This window comes from Adiantum capillus-veneris, chromosome 11, assembly GCF_014529385.1.
Source record: "Adiantum capillus-veneris isolate H3 chromosome 11, ASM1452938v2, whole genome shotgun sequence".
Lineage (NCBI taxonomy): Eukaryota > Viridiplantae > Streptophyta > Polypodiopsida > Polypodiales > Pteridaceae > Adiantum > Adiantum capillus-veneris.
This window is the reverse complement of record NC_140941.1, coordinates 97,782,093-97,789,493: the sequence shown is the minus strand read 5'-3', so window position 1 is coordinate 97,789,493 and position 7,401 is coordinate 97,782,093. Positions and strand designations below refer to the sequence as shown.

The 7,401-nt window shown below is 39.4% G+C and overlaps 1 pseudogene; it reads right to left on the bottom strand.

Moving 5' to 3' along the window:
* LOC147447708 (uncharacterized) lies at positions 1 to 5,105 on the bottom strand (annotated as a pseudogene).
* Positions 5,106 to 7,401: the final 2,296 nt, after the last annotated feature.

The window sequence follows — 7,401 nt, the reverse complement described above, 5'->3', positions numbered from 1 at the left end:
TCAAACTATCAGTTTGTTGAGGACATGCATCACTCTATCTCTGAAATCTTTGTCCTTTAACACCATTGCCTCTTCTATCATCCTGTCTCTGATGACCCTCATTGGCACAATGTGATTGAACCTAGTATTCTTTTCAAAGACTTCCAGATTTCTCATAGACCATATAAACCATAGAAACCAGATTCTAAAGGAGTGCAGGGAAAATTGTAGAGCAGTGTCATGCTACGTGTTAACTTTAGCAAATGTGAGATTATATTTGGTAATTTGAGCCCCCCAAGCTGTATACCACATGTATTCAGCCCATTTCCACCATTCTGCAACAATTTTACAATGCCAGAAAACATGTCTCACTGTTTCTAATTTCTTACAGCTGGCACAAGTTCCATTTGTGAAGCCTTTCCTATTCACATTTGCAGCAGTGGCCAAAGTGTCTGTACATACTCTCCACAAAAATAATTTGAATTTAAACTGATTACGTACAAGCCATATGCTACTGAGTACATTGTTCCACCATAATACATTCATGTTTAGACTCCATTTCTTGTTACATCTCTGATACATATTGTTTTCAGGCAAAAGCAAAATATAAAATACATCTGTATGTGATTTCCACCAGTTGGCTGAGTGTCTTGGCAGAGCCCAATCTCTAAATCTGTCTTCTTCATTAACTGAGTTGAACACTGGCAAGCTGTATACGTGAGCTCCAAGCTGGTGCCAATCTCTTCTGCATCTATACCCCAATCCATATTGTCTTCTTGCCACTACAAAAATTTTCAACTATAAGGTAGAGTCTAGCTATTGACTAATTTGAGCAATTCCCTTCTTTGACATAGACAGTGTAGATTTTCCAAGCAGTTTAGCAGGAGGTACTTTAAAGACAAAGCTCCAAAACGTATTTTCAACACCTAGTGAATTTCCAATGCATCTCATTCTTCCCTTCTAGATTAGAGCATAACAGATTTTTTTCCAAGGTCTGATAAGCATTGTGGATGTTTCAAATCTTGTTTTCAAAGGGGCTACAGTAAACAGTTTATCCCAAGAGTTCATATGTCAAGTACCATGAAAATATACAATAGCCAGGTCTATGAGTTTCCACATACATATGGCCCAGTCAGTATCATAAGCTAGCATATGTTTGATGAGGCATGCCCTTCTAGCATCAGCATGAATCTATAAATTCAAAATATGTAGGCCACCTAGCTGATAGGATGTGTTTATTTTTTGCCAGGACACTAATGCAGTAGATGCTGAGGAGATTCCCCAAAGAAATTTAGCCATCAGAGAAACACATTTCTAAAGCATGCTATCAGTCCATGCCAGCAGAGGGAGGTAATATAGCAAGTAGGGAATGAAAATAGACTGCACTATTCTAAGCCTCACATGGATTGGCCATTCATCACAGTGCCAGCCAGCAATCTTGGTTTGGACTCTACTAGCTACAACCCACTGTTTCAGTTTGTTTTGTGGCACCTCCACTCCTATTGGGTAGCCCATATGTCTGAACACTTGGCCTTTATGCACTCTTTTCCCAGGCTACACAAGGGCAGCAAAATCTCTGGCTGATACATCTATCAAAGAAGACTTTTGCAGATTCAAATATAGACCAACTGCTACAACATACAAATCAAGTACTTTCACATATCTCATGATGTTTACATTATGAGCTTTCGAAAACAAAAATGTGTCATCAGCAAAGCCCTTTCCTGCCACTTATTTAGAACCAAGCTGAAGAGTTTGGAGATGTCCCTTGTTAGCTAAATAGTCCAAATAAGCATACAGAGGATGAGTGGCTACTGCAAAGAAAAGGGGGCTTATAGGGCAGCCTTGTCTTACAGACCTTGCAATGTAAACTTTGTCTGACAATCTGCCATTTATGACAACTCTTGAATATGCATTCTATCCAATGAGGTAAATGAATCCATTGATTTTATGTCCAAATCCCATTTTGCTTAGGATACCAATACAAAATCTCATTGTATTGTGTCAAAGGCTTTCACAAAGTCAATCTGGAACATAACCATATCTTGATGAGTGGCTAAAGCATGTTCAATACCTATATGCACAGTAAGAATGTTGTCAAAAATAGATCTACCTGCTATAAATCCAGTTTGGGCAGGATGAATATATTCCTAAGCTCATGTGAAATTTTGATTGCTATGGTTTTAGCCAGAATCTTGTAGAGCATTCCCATCATGGTGATAGGCCTCCAATCTGCCAGGGATTTGGGAAATGTGTTCTTTGGTATCATCTTGATAATACCCTGCTTGAGTGCAGGATCCATGCATTGAGAAATCCACACTGCATTGAGCAATGGACAAACACTTCCTTTTAATTGAGGCCAGAAGAAGATCATGAACTCCTTTGATAAGACACATTTGCCTGGACACTTTTTATTGGGCAATTTATGCAGTGCATATAGTATTTCCTTGTCCTATAGAGGTTGCTCCAATCTGTCAGCTGTAGCTTTCTCAATGCATGGATTCACTGTATCAAGCAGGGTATGAATAGCTTGTTGTCTGGTTTTTGAGTATTCAGGTTGCACATTGAGAAGCTCATTGTAATAATGTGCAACCTTTTCCAGGATATCACATCCCTTGGTCAGAGGAGGCCCATCATCCTAATGTAATAACAAAAGACTCTGTCTGCTCTTCTTGTGTCTCAATTTCTTATACAAGCTTTTTGATGCATCTCTACCATCTTCCACAACCCACTGCCTACATAAGAACCTCTGTTTAGCAGTTTGGGCCAGTTCCCATTCCAGAATGGTGGCTTCCTGAAGCTCACTTTGACACAGTACCATGTTCTGACCAGCTTTGTGAACAAGCAGCTCAACCTTGCACTTGGCTTTCATCAGTTTCAGATTCCCCTGATTGGCTACTATCTTACCAACAATTCTGATACATTGTTGCATCCCAGAGACAATACATAGCCAGGCAACTAGGGGGTTAGTGTAATGCTCAGTTGCATACTGTATAAGATCATTAACTTGCTGTTTAAAAGCTACATGAGTGAGCAGAGATTTGTTGACCATAAGGGGTTTAGTATGACCATACAGATGCATATTTTCCAAAGCATAGTCAATAAATTTCAAAAACAGTGGAAGGTGATCAGACATGGCAGTTGAAACATCAACAAACATCTTTTCAAAATTAGGCCGCCAGTGTGAACCAATAAAGTACACTCTGTCCAATCTAGACCAAGATTTATGATGAGATGCAGAGTGGTAGGTGAAACCAGAGGATGGCCTGGCAGTAGCCTCCCAAGAATCTATGAGCTTAGCACCTTTGTGAAAGTTTTCCCAGCCAGCACTCTCTGTAGCATTGATGATAGTGGATAGAGAAGTGGTATGAGCAGCATGCTCTAACATATTAAAGTCACCACCTATTATACCTTGGGTCCAATTCAGATTAGATAGCCAGTTCCAGAGGTCAAATCTTTCAGCTGTAGCATTAGAAGCATAGACATTGCAAATATGCAATGATCCCCAGGGAGAATCAACATTGAAGACAGAGCATCTTCCAGAGTGATGGTCAAGTATCCATTGAGGGTTTAGAGAGCTCTTAATATAGGTCAATGTTCCTGAATAGAAACCCTTTTATCCTCCATAAAAAGCGTTGTAACCCTTAAAATGAATGATTGTGCCAGCTTTATCATGGATATTATGATCTTGCACTAAACACACATCTATGTCGGAGGCTAGAAGCCAGTTTTGAAAAGTCAGGAGCCTTGAAGGGTGGCTCATCCCTCTAACATTTGAGTAGGGGGGAGTATCTAAGACCAATTGAGTGTCATCATCACTTGGGGAGTCAGACATGTGTACTTCTAAGTTGATGTGGCGTGCATTGTTTTTAATTGCTGAGTGTTGGAGGATAACAGAGTCAATAGCAGCCAGGGTGTTTGGGGATGGGATGTCATGTAAGATATCAAAGGTATTGGGAGATGCATAGCCAGAAAAACCTGTTTTAGATCTGAAGATTTTCTTGGACAACTGAAATCCTTCAGCATCCACTGCCCTTTTCTCCTTTTCCATGGGTCTTAGGTTTTTCAAGGTAGATGGTGAGGAGCTTTCCTAGTTCCCTACATGAGGTAGGGTTTTGTTCTTGTTACTTTGTAGGGCTGCCTTATATACCTACCTGGAGGAACAACATATTCATGTGAAATAGCTATTGGATATGGTGGGGCATTTTTGCTAGCTTGGTTGCCTGCTACCTTACCAAAAATTTGGTCTCTAGGGACTAGGTGTTTGCTGCTAGGAAATGAAGGAATGAGTTCAACTGAGTCTCTAGCCAGAGTAGGGAATTTTTTTGAAAAGTGACCTAGATTGCCACAATGATAACATGATCCTGCTAGTTTTCCCACTTTAGGTATATGACCAACCTGCCAATAGATTCTAGTTCAATTTTCAGTGTGTCAGGCATGGGTGTATCATTATTCCACATTACACATACCCTGTTTCTGTTGGGGAAATTGATAGTAGGGGCAAACAATACTTTGTCTAATGAAGCAGCTAGGTCCTTGATACTAGGCCACAAGAAGGCAGGCAAATCAACAAAATCTACCTAGATAGGACATTTGGACAAAATCTCCTTCTTAATCTGTTTGATCGGCTGCCAGGGGAAGACATGGACAACTTGTCCACATAAAATGATGGTGGATGAATTTTGAAAGGCATTTTGGTCTTCAGGAGAGAAGAAAAGGACTTCATATAGTCCTGACCCATTGTAGAACACTTTATCAACTACAGCCTTCTTAAATCCTTGATCAAGAAACCTTGCAATTTCATGCAAGGGGGGGGGTTTCCCAGTGAAGTACAGAACGATAGCTCATGATTTGAATACAGATACTTGAGCCATAACCGATTGGGCAGGTAAAGTAACCTTGTGCACCCCCTTAACAGAAGGGTCAGAGGTTAGGGCCTCAGTCAAGCATGAGGTAAGAGTAGTGTGACTAACAGCATCTCTCGTTCAAAGACCAAGGGAGGCATGGATGCCTCACGGGGATTCAAGAAAAAGGGGGTGGGAAGAGCCATTGCTCAATTTAGTCAAGAGAGGACCTGATTGTGTAGTGTGTTGAGAGTTCGGTGAGCTATGGCGAGTTTGCTACATACACAGCCCACCTCCAAGGATATGCCCATGAGAGAAGGAGTCAAGACAGTGAAGATCTACAGGCCAGCTGTGACCTCATCCCCAAACGCAGGAGCTCTGGTCCTCCCAGACATTTCTCTCTCTCTCTCTCTCTCTCTCTCTCTCTCTCTCTCTCTCTCTCTCTCTCTCTCTCTCTCTCTCTCTCTCTCCTCTCTCTCTCTCTCTCTCTCTCTCTCTCTCTCTCTCTCTCTCTCTCTCTCTCTCTCTCTCTCTCTCTCTCTCTCTCTCTCTCTCTCTCTCTCTCTCTCTCTCTCTCTCTCTCTCTCTCTCTCTCTCTCTCTCTCTCTCTCTCTCACATGCTTGAGCCTATTCCCCTGTCCGCGATACGCACTATCGCAGCAATTTGGCTTAGCTCCCATTTCCTTCAATGCGAGATAGGGCGTTGGGGCAATGGAGAAGAGTCAAATCGATTGTGCACATTATGCTCACTGCAAGTTCGAGAGTCTGAGTACCACACACTACTAGAGTGCTCAGCTTTTGATCACATCCGAACTTGCTTCTCTCACATTTTCAGCCATAACTTAGACCTACACACTTTCCTCTCCCAGCCAAAGTGTGGGTTCTCCATTGCGACTCTCATCACTACAATTTTGGAGCATCGAGAGTCACTCATCAGCCATACACATACTACATCACATGTAACTTTGGTCCCATAGGTCATATTTGACCTCCGAGGACGATAATAAAATCTATCTATCTATCTATCTATCTATCTCTCTCTCTCTCTCTCTCTCTCTCTCTCTCTCTCTCTCTCTCTCTCTCTCTCTCTCTCTCTCTCTCTCTCTCTCTCTCTCTCTCTCTCTCTCTCTCTCTCTCTCTCTCTCTCTCTCTCTCAGATCTGCAAAGGAAAGGCAATGGGCGACAAGGTGCCACATCTAGGCATGATGCCAGGGACTACTTCATAAGTTTTTTTTCAACTTATTAAGTGCAAGCTGTATCACGCAAGCCCTTCGTCCGCTTGGCTTACAGAAGTGACTGCTGATGCTGACCGGCTGCGTTCGAGCACTGGAATCATACTCCTTTTAGAAAGGGACTTCAGACGAGATGAAGAGGTAAATACCTCATGTGGAGATGAGAATATTTGTGGCTATTGAATAAGTTTAAGAACCTACCAGTATGCCACTTCAAATGATGAGGATGTATAGTATGTAAATAATTATATATATATATATATATATATATATATATATATATATACGTATAACTATAACTATAAGTATATATTATATAAGTATACTCTAGATATAATATATACTATATACTCTTTATTATATACATGCTATTATATTATATAAGTATATACTATAACTATGTACCATACATATGTATAAATATGATTGTAACTATAATTATATAATTATGACTATAACTATAAGTATAGCATGCATAGTATATATTATAACTGTATAGTATATAGTATATTATAACAATAGGTATATATTATATCAGTATAATATAACTATATTAAACGTATAGTATGTATAGTATAAAATATAACTATATAAATGTATAATATAATATATATTTATTATATCTACGTATATATATATAATTTAATATAACTCTATATATTATATATGTATAATATATATTATAATATAACTATATAGTATATGGATGATTAATGGTGCCGAAGTGGGTTATAGAGTCTCATTACAAAATTGAGAGCTTCTACTTAGTGAATATTTTCTTCAAAGCCTATTGCCTCCTTCTATTAATTTTGAAGGCTTGCAAGCAGTTGTTCATATATGAAGCTTTGTGTTTAAGGTCAATGTGTTGCCAAGATGGGATCATGAAGATCAGAAGCATGACCTTCTTGACCATACTCTATCCTTAGCTTACCACATTCTACAATTGGATGACTATGTTTATGAGGCTGACAGTTTAGAAACAAGTGAAGAAGTCGATGATGATTCTATCTATGCTACACCATGTAGCAGAAGTTTGATTCCATCACATTTAAATGTTGATATTGATTAAGATACAAATGCAGTCATTTTGGAAATAGTGGAACTAACCAGGTCACGAGAACCCCTTTTAGACACACATGATTGGGTTGAGCAAACAAATAAGGAGTAAATTCAAATGATACATACATCATTTCATTTATGAAAGACAAAGGTAAATCGTGCAGGTTGTCTAAACTTTTAGAGATTTGTGGACCTCCCAAAAAGGTTGATGAGCTCTTAAATTTTTATAATGGCAATGTTTGTTTTGAGCTTCCTCCAATTCACCACAATAAAAGAATGTTTGGTAT